We start from the raw sequence: 9,751 nt of genomic DNA, 5'->3' as shown, positions 1-9,751 counted from the left end.
TAGCTTCTCCGCTCACTGTTAGCATCTCACATGATTCAGTACTGATGAACCGATTCATTTGAACCGATCCAGCAAAATGAATCAGTTTATCAGAACTAAATCTAACATTTTTATAGAAACACATCGAGTTGTATTTTTATTTACATTTATGATATTTAGTGGAGTTCAATATTTAAAACACATTTATTATTTTACATTTAGTTATTCAGACAAATGGTACAAAGCTCAAACCCAGTAAAAAGAAGAATGTGTGATGTGTTCATTCTCTTCAATCTTTATTTCACTGAAGATGTAAGAAGTTCTATTGGAGATCTTTTCTGCCAGATGCTGCCCACAATAGTTGTAATGTTCTCACCGTGTTTAGAGCCTCACAGAATAAACAATAGCCAATTAAAAGAGTCTAAAAGAATTAGGCAGAATATTCCTTAAAGGAGAAATAAGTACATCTATCTATCTTTGTATTAGATCTTTAATAATGCAGTCAGCAGAAGAGGGACACGTCACCCCGGAGGATCTACAACATGAAGGATTCCAGATAAAAATAATAAAAAAGGAAGAAGATGAAGATGAGGACGATGATTTCTTCTGTAAGTAAATATGGAGCAATGAGCCATTTCTCCACCAGACAGTGTAGTACAGTACAGTGTGGTACAGTACAGTGTGGTACAGTATGGTACAGTACAGTGTGGTACAGTACAGTGTGGTACAGTATGGTACAGTACAGTGTGGTACAGTACAGTGTGGTACAGTACAGTGTAGTACAGTATGGTACAGTACAGTGTGGTACAGTACAGTGTGGTACAGTACAGTGTGGTACAGTATGGTACAGTACAGTGTGGTACAGTACAGTGTAGTACAGTATGGTACAGTACAGTGTGGTACAGTACAGTGTGGTACAGTACAGTGTGGTACAGTATGGTACAGTACAGTGTGGTACAGTACAGTGTGTTACAGTACAGTGTGGTACAGTACAGTGTGGTACAGTACAGTGTGGTACAGTATGGTACAGTACAGTGTGGTACAGTACAGTGTGGTACAGTACAGTGTAGTACAGTACAGTGTGGTACAGTATGGTACAGTACAGTATGGTACAGTATGGTACAGTACAGTGTGGTACAGTACAGTGTGGTACAGTACAGTGGGGTACAGTACAGTATGGTACAGTACAGTATGGTACAGTGTGGTACAGTACAGTGTGGTACAGTACAGTGTGGTACAGTACAGTGTAGTACAGTACAGTGTGGTACAGTATGGTACAGTACAGTATGGTACAGTATGGTACAGTACAGTGTGGTACAGTACAGTGTGGTACAGTACAGTATGGTACAGTACAGTATGGTACAGTGTGGTACAGTACAGTGTGGTACAGTACAGTGTAGTACAGTACAGTGTGGTACAGTATGGTACAGTACAGTATGGTACAGTATGGTACAGTACAGTGTGGTACAGTACAGTGTGGTACAGTACAGTGTGGTACAGTACAGTGGGGTACAGTACAGTATGGTACAGTATGGTACAGTACAGTGTAGTACAGTACAGTGTGGTACAGTACAGTGTAGTACAGTACAGTGTGGTACAGTACAGTATGGTACAGTATGGTACAGTACAGTGTGGTACAGTACAGTACAGTATGGTACAGTACAGTATGGTACAGTACAGTGTGGTACAGTATGGTACAGTACAGTGTAGTACAGTACAGTGTAGTACAGTATGGTACAGTACAGTGTGGTACAGTACAGTGTGGTACAGTACAGTGTGGTACAGTACAGTATGGTACAGTACAGTGTGGTACAGTACAGTGTAGTAAAGTGCAGTGTGGTACAGTACAGTGTGGTACAGTATGGTACAGTACAGTGTGGTACAGTACAGTGTGGTACAGTACAGTGTGGTACAGTACAGTATGGTACAGTACAGTGTGGTACAGTACAGTGTAGTAAAGTGCAGTATGGTACAGTACAGTGTGGTACAGTACAGTGTGGTACAGTACAGTGGGGTACAGTACAGTATGGTACAGTATGGTACAGTACAGTGTAGTACAGTACAGTGTGGTACAGTACAGTGTAGTACAGTACAGTGTGGTACAGTACAGTATGGTACAGTATGGTACAGTACAGTGTGGTACAGTACAGTGTGGTACAGTACAGTACAGTATGGTACAGTACAGTGTGGTACAGTATGGTACAGTACAGTATGGTACAGTACAGTGTAGTACAGTATGGTACAGTACAGTGTGGTACAGTACAGTGTGGTACAGTACAGTGTGGTACAGTACAGTATGGTACAGTACAGTGTAGTAAAGTGCAGTATGGTACAGTACAGTGTGGTACAGTACAGTGTGGTACAGTACAGTGGGGTACAGTACAGTATGGTACAGTATGGTACAGTACAGTGTAGTACAGTACAGTGTGGTACAGTACAGTGTAGTACAGTACAGTGTGGTACAGTACAGTATGGTACAGTATGGTACAGTACAGTGTGGTACAGTACAGTACAGTATGGTACAGTACAGTATGGTACAGTACAGTGTGGTACAGTATGGTACAGTATGGTACAGTACAGTATGGTACAGTACAGTGTAGTACAGTATGGTACAGTACAGTGTGGTACAGTACAGTGTGGTACAGTACAGTGTGGTACAGTACAGTATGGTACAGTACAGTGTGGTACAGTACAGTGTAGTAAAGTGCAGTGTGGTACAGTACAGTGTGGTACAGTATGGTACAGTACAGTGTGGTACAGTACAGTACAGTATGGTACAGTACAGTATGGTACAGTACAGTGTGGTACAGTATGGTACAGTATGGTACAGTACAGTATGGTACAGTACAGTGTAGTACAGTATGGTACAGTACAGTGTGGTACAGTACAGTGTGGTACAGTACAGTGTGGTACAGTACAGTATGGTACAGTACAGTGTGGTACAGTACAGTGTAGTAAAGTGCAGTGTGGTACAGTACAGTGTGGTACAGTATGGTACAGTACAGTGTGGTACAGTACAGTGTGGTACAGTACAGTGTGGTTAGTATTGGTGTCACTAATTAGTAGAAATAATAAGAGAATGTGGATAGTGGGATTAGAACCTGTACTGTACCGTACTGTCCTGTGGAGAAGTGCTGCTCCACTCCAGTCTGGATTTAAGGTTTAAATCTAACTAGGATTTATTTGTGATTGGAAAACCAAACCCACAATTTTACATTTCCTCCAGTTGTTGAGATTCTTCTTCACATGTTGATGGAATTTCAGGTGAAGGATCTTTAATCCCTGTGGAACAAGTCATCTCTGAGGAACACCTCACCCCAGTGGACCAACAGTGTGGAGGTTTCCAGATGAAGCCTGTGAAGAAGGAAGAACCTGAAGATACAGATGAACTCAGTAAGACTTTTTTATCTTCAGCAAAATCACATTTTTATTTAATAAAGTTTTATTTTGTGACCTTATTTTATATATATATACAGTGAGGAAAAGAAGTATTTGATACACTGCCGATTTTGCAAGTTTTCCCACCTACAAAGAATGGAGAGGCTGTAAATTTTATCGTAGCTACACTTCAACTGTGAGAGACAAAATCTAAAATAAATCCAGATAATCACATTGTATGATTTTTAAATAATTCATTTGCATTTTATTGCATGAAATAAGTATTTGATACAATGGAAAAACAGAAGTTAATATTTGGTACAGAAACCTTTACAGAGGTCAGACGTGTCCTGTAGTTCTTGACCAAGTTTGCACACACTGCAGCAGGGATGTTGGCCCACTCCTCCATACAGATCTTCTCCAGATCTTTCAGGTTTCGGGGCTGTCGCTGGGCAACATTAAGTTTCAGCTTCCTCCACAGATTTTCTATTGGGTTCAGGTGTGGAGACTGGCTAGGCCACTCCAGGACCTTGAAATGCTTCTTACGGAGCCACTCCTTAGTTGCCCTGGCTGTGTGTTTCGGGTCATTGTCATGCTGGAAGACCCAGCCACGCCCCATCTTCAATGCTCTCACTGAGGGAAGGAGGTTGTTGGCCAAAATCTCGCTATACATGACCCCATCCATCCTCCCTTCAGTCGTCCTGTCCCTTCTGCAGAAAAGCACCCCAAAGTATGATGTTTACACCCCCATGCTTCACGGTTGGGATGGTTGTACTCATCCTCCTTCTTCCTCCAAACACGGCAAGTGGAGTTGATACCAAAAAGCTCTATTTTGGTCTCATCTGACCACTTGACCTTCTTCCATGCCTCCTCTGGATCATCCAGATGGTCATTGGTGATTTTCAAACGGGCCTGGACATGTGCTGGCGTGAGCAGGGGGACCTCGCGTGCCCTGCAACCAACCAACCAACCAACACTACTAGTACCTCCACCATAACCAACACTACTAGTACCTCCACTATAACCAGCACTACTAGTACCACCACCATAACCAACACTACTAGTACCTCCACTATAACCAACACTACTAGTACCTCCACCATATCCAGCACTACTAGTCAGAGTCAGAGAGGTTTTATTGTCATTTCAGCTACATACAAGTACATATTGAAACGAATAATATTAATAAATAACTACAAAAGATATTCCTAATTATCCCTAATCTAAACAAGTAATTAGAAGACAGGACTAAAGACAAGTGTTAGTACATTATGGTGAATAGATGGTACAATGGTTCATGAGGTAGTGACATGTTGTACATTAGCAGCGTAAAATTGGCAATGGAGCCTAAGAAGTAAATAAGGTGCAAAAATACAAAAAGACTTTTTCAATATTTGAATAAACAGGTAAAAACAGTCTAACATAGTCAATATAGTTCAGTGTGTGGCAGCAGAAACATTTCTGGAGGAAATTGTTATAGTACCGAGTTGAGGAGTCTGATTGCTTGTGGGATAAAACTGTTACACAGTCTGGTTGTGTTAGTCCGGATGCTGCGGTATCGTCTCCCAGACGGGAGCAGAGTAAAAAGTCCATGTGATGGATGGGTTGGATCGTCCACAATGCTTAGAGCTTTGCGGATGCAGCGGGTGTTAAAAATGTCCGTGAGAGATGGAAGAGCGACCCCGATGATCTTTTCAGCTGTCCTCACTACTCGCTGGAGAGTCCTGCGGTCCGACGCAGTACAGTTTCCGAACCAGACAGTGATGCAGCCGCTCAGGATGCTCTCGATTGTTCCTCTGTAGAACGTGGTGAGAATGGGGGGGTGGCAGATGAGCTTTCCTCAGTCTTTTCAAAACGTAGAGACGCTGCTGGGCTTTCTTGGTGATGGAACTGGTGTTGAGGGTCCAGGTGAGATTCTCCTCCAGATGAACACCGAGAAATTTGGTGCTCTTGACGATCTCAACAGATGAGCCGTCGATGTGCAGTGGGGAGTGGTCCCTTAGTGTCTTTCTAAAGTCAATGACCATCTCTTTGGTTTTATCCACGTTCAGAGACAGGTTGTTGACTTGGCACCAGTCCGTTAGATGTTGTATCTCCTCTCTGTATGCTGACTCATCGTTGTTGCTGATGAGTCCCACCACAGTTGTGTCGTCTGCAAACTTAACGATGGAATTCGAGCTGTGCATTGCTGTACAGTCGTGCGTAAGCAGAGTAAACAGCAGTGGACTGAGCACACAGCCTTGGGGAGCGCCGGTGCTCAGTGTGGTGGTGCTGGAGGTGTTCTTACCGATCCGGACGGACTGAGGTCTCTCAGTCAAGAAATCCAGGATCAAGTTGCAGAGAGAGGTGTTCAGGCCCAGCGTGCTCAGCTTTCCAATTAGATGCTGAGGAATGATGGTGTTGAATGCTGAGCTAAAGTCTATGAACAGCATCCTGACGTAAGTGTTCTTTCTGTCCAGGTGTGTAGAAGCCAGGTGAAGTGTGGTGGATATGGCGTCGTCCGTTGAGCGGTTAGGACGGTACGCAAACTGCAGTGGGTCCATGGTGGGAGGCAGTAGGGTCTTAATATGCCTCATGACTAGTTTCTCGAAGCACTTCATGATGATAGGTGTGAGTGCTACGGGACGATAGTCGTTGAAGCATGACACAGATGACTTCTTTGGCACAGGTACGATGGCGGTCGTCTTGAGGCATGTTGGAACGATGGCGCTGCTCAGGGAGATGTTGAAGATGTCAGTGAATACATCTGCCAGCTGGTCTGCACATCCTTTGAGCACTCGGCCAGGAATGTTGTCTGGTCCAGAAGCCTTCCGTGGGTTGACTCTGTGCAGAGTTCTCCTCACGTCCGCTGTGGTGAGACGAAGCACCTGGTCGTCACAAGGTGGGGTCATCTTCCTCGCCAACATGTTGTTCTGCGCCTCGAACCGAGCGTAGAAGTCATTCAGCGCATCTGGAAGGGAGGCATCACTGTCACAGACGGGTGGAGTCGTCCTGTAGTTGGTGATGGCCTGGATGCCCTGCCACAAGCGCCGTGTGTCACCGCTGTTCTGGAAGTGGCTGTGGATGTTCTGGCCGTGTGCGCGCTTTGCTTCTCGGATTGCCCGGGACAGTCTGGCTCTCGCTGTTCTCAGAGCCGGCTGGTCACCTGCTTTAAAAGCGGAGTCTCGGGCCCTCAGCAGTGCACGCACCTCTGGAGTCATCCACGGCTTCTGGTTGGCTCTGGAAGTGATGGTTCTAGTGGTAGTGACGTCCTCAATGCATTTGCTGATGTAGCAGGTCACTGAAGTCGTGTACTCCTCTAGATCAGTGTAATCGCCGTATGTTGCAGCCTCCCTAAACATGTCCCAGTCAGTGCACTCAAAACAGTCCTGAAGAGCAGAGATGGATCCTTCTGGCCAGGTTTTCACCTGTTTCTGTACAGGTCTGGAGCGCCTGACGAGTGCTCTGTGTGCTGGAATTAGCATTACAGAGATGTGGTCTGAGTATCCGAGGTGGGGGCGGGGCTCCGCCCGGTACGCACCGGCAATGTTCGTGTAAACATTATCCAGCGTGTTCGCTCCTCTCGTAGCAAAGTCCACATGCCGATGGAATTTAGGGAGAACAGACTTGAGATTTGCATGATTAAAATCCCCAGCGATAATAAACAGTCCGTCTGGATGAATGTTCTGCAGTTCGCTGATGGCTCTGTAAAGTTCGCTCAATGCTTCCTTCGCGTTCGCGCTGGGCGGAAGATACACCGCGACAATAAGCACGCTGGTGAATTCCCGTGGTAAATAAAAAGGTCTGCATCTAACAATAGCAAATTCCACCATCGGAGAACAGTACGCCACAACAAGCACAGAGTCCTTGCACCATTCGGTGTTAATGTAAACACAAACGCCTCCTCCTCGTGTTTTACCGGACTGAGCTGCGTTTCTATCGGCGCGATACAGTGCTAGCCTGTCTAGCTGAATGGCACTGTCTGGAATGTTGTCGCTAAGCCATGTTTCAGTGAAAATTAAAACACAACAGTCCCTGTACTCACATTGGGTAGTTCGCTGAAGTCTGATACAGTCCAGTTTATTCTCTAGAGAGCATGCATTTGTGAGGAATAACGATGGTAGAGCTGGCCGGCTTGGGTTAGCTTTTAGCCTAGCACGGACCCCGGCTCGCTTTCCACGCTTCTGCTTCCTCGAGCACCGCTTGCGGCGCCCCCTCCCCCGGTCACCTGCTTCAGGTAACACCGAGGACTGCAGGTCTGGTTCGCGAAGTAGGCAGAGTTCATGCAGAGTTCGCTGCAGATCATCTTGCAGGTTGGTTTCTGACTGTTTTCTCAATTGTAGCATTGTATGGCGGTTGTAAACTGAGTCAAAAGTGGTTTCCATACGTTTATAAACAAAACTGTCCTAAACAAACTTACAAACTTTTCCTAAAAACAACAAAAAAACAGTTTTTCGACCCCAGAGCGGCCGCTGCGTGTTAACGCGCCGCCATCTTGGAACAGGGTGTACCACCACCATAACCAACACAACTAGTACCTCCACCATAACCAACACTACTAGTACCTCCAATAACCAACACAACTAGTACCTCTACTATAACCCGCACTAGTAGTACCTTCAACATAACCAGCACTACTAGTACCTTCAACATAACCAGCACTACTAGTACCACCACCATAACCAACACTACTAGTACCACCGCCATAACCAACACAACTAGTACCTCCACTATAACCAACACTACTAGTACCTTCAACATAACCAGCACTACTAGTACCTTCAACATAACTAGCACTACTAGTACCTCCACCATAACCAGCACTATTAGTACCACCGCCATAAGCAACACAACTAGTACCTTCACTATAACCAGCATTACTAGTACTTTCAACATAACCAACACTACTAGTATTTCCACAGTAACACTACTACACTCCACTATAACCAACACTACTAGTACTTCCACCATAACCAGCACTACTAGTACCACCACCATAACCAACACTACTAGTACCACTGCCATAACCAACACAACTAGTACCTCCACTATAACCCACGCTACTAGTACCTTCAACATAACCAGCACTACTAGTACCATACACATAACTAGCACTACTAGTATATCCACCATAACCAGCACTACTAGTAGCACCGCCATAACCAACACTACTAGTACCTTCACTATAACCAGCATTACTAGTACCTCCAACATAACCAACACTACTAGTATTTCCACAGTAACTAGCACTACTAGTACCACTACCATAACCAACACTACTAGTACTACCAATATAACCAACACTACTAGTACCTTCACCATAACTAACACTACTAGTACCTCCACTATAACCAGCACTACTAGTACCTCCAACATAACCAACACTACTAGTACCTCCACCATAACCAGCACTACTAATACCACCACCATAACCAACACTACTAGTACTTCCAACATAACCAGCACTACTAATACCACCACCATAACCAACACTACTAGTACCACCGCCATAACCAACACTACTAGTACTTCCAACATAACCAACACTACTAGTACCTCCACTATAACCAACACTACTAGTACCTTCAACATAACCAGCACTACTAGTACTTCCACCATAACCAGCACTACTAGTACCACCACCATAACCAACACTACTAGTACCACCGCCATAACCAACACAACTAGTACCTCCACTATATTTGTTTTGGGTTTCATCACTTTTATGTGAGCAGGAAATGAATAATTCAGGATAGGGCTGAAACGATTCCTCGAGTAACTAAAGTGATTAAATTACTAAAAATGATCAATTCAAAATTTTCGCATCGAGGAATGGTTTATTCCGTACACCGATACCTAGCTCGCGGTGTTCCGCACGGACTTTCACGACGCGTTCACGCTGTGTGCAGGTGATGTGAGGAAGCTGAGGGCTGTGTCCCAAATCTCACACTCAAACTGTACTTATTCAATGTACTTTCCGTTTGCGTACTGTTTAGTATGAAAGTAGCGATTTGAAATGCCGAGATTTCATAGCGTGGACTGCAGAATGGAGAGAAAGAGAGAGAGAGAAAGAGAGAACATAGCAAGCGAACAGAGAAAACGACTGAAACAATAAAGTATTCTGATTCTGATTCTGAAATAATTGTAAACTGAAAAAAACCCAAACTAAAGTTCAGAACAACATCCAGACCATCAGAGAGTCGTGTTTAGGGCTGTCGCGCTAACCGCAATTTTGAAATATCGCGGTATAGACCAGCCAACCGCAGGGCATGCTGGACAACCGCAACACCGCGATATTCAAGTTTTTTCTTTCTTTCTTCTCCTTTTTTTTATTGTTGCAGGTCCATCTTGTTTTATACGCTTACATTCGTGCGTAATAAATGTTAAATAAATTCATAATGAAAATGATCTAGGA

At 44.4% G+C, this 9,751-nt stretch overlaps 1 long non-coding RNA gene and 1 pseudogene across 1 annotated transcript; one reads left to right on the top strand and one right to left on the bottom strand.

Annotated features, from left to right (window-relative positions):
- LOC134331611 (zinc finger protein 850-like) overlaps positions 1-9,751 on the bottom strand; it is a 150,444-nt pseudogene that overhangs the window by 54,588 nt on the left and 86,105 nt on the right.
- Positions 494-3,541, top strand: LOC134332601 (uncharacterized). Its single transcript, XR_010015270.1, has 3 exons — positions 494-587; positions 3,244-3,372; positions 3,456-3,541. It is a non-coding gene; the product is annotated as an uncharacterized LOC134332601 (long non-coding RNA).

This window comes from Trichomycterus rosablanca, chromosome 1 (genome assembly GCF_030014385.1).
Source record: "Trichomycterus rosablanca isolate fTriRos1 chromosome 1, fTriRos1.hap1, whole genome shotgun sequence".
Lineage (NCBI taxonomy): Eukaryota > Metazoa > Chordata > Actinopteri > Siluriformes > Trichomycteridae > Trichomycterus > Trichomycterus rosablanca.
Note: the sequence above shows the minus strand (reverse complement) of the source record. Positions and strands in the feature narration are given on the sequence as shown.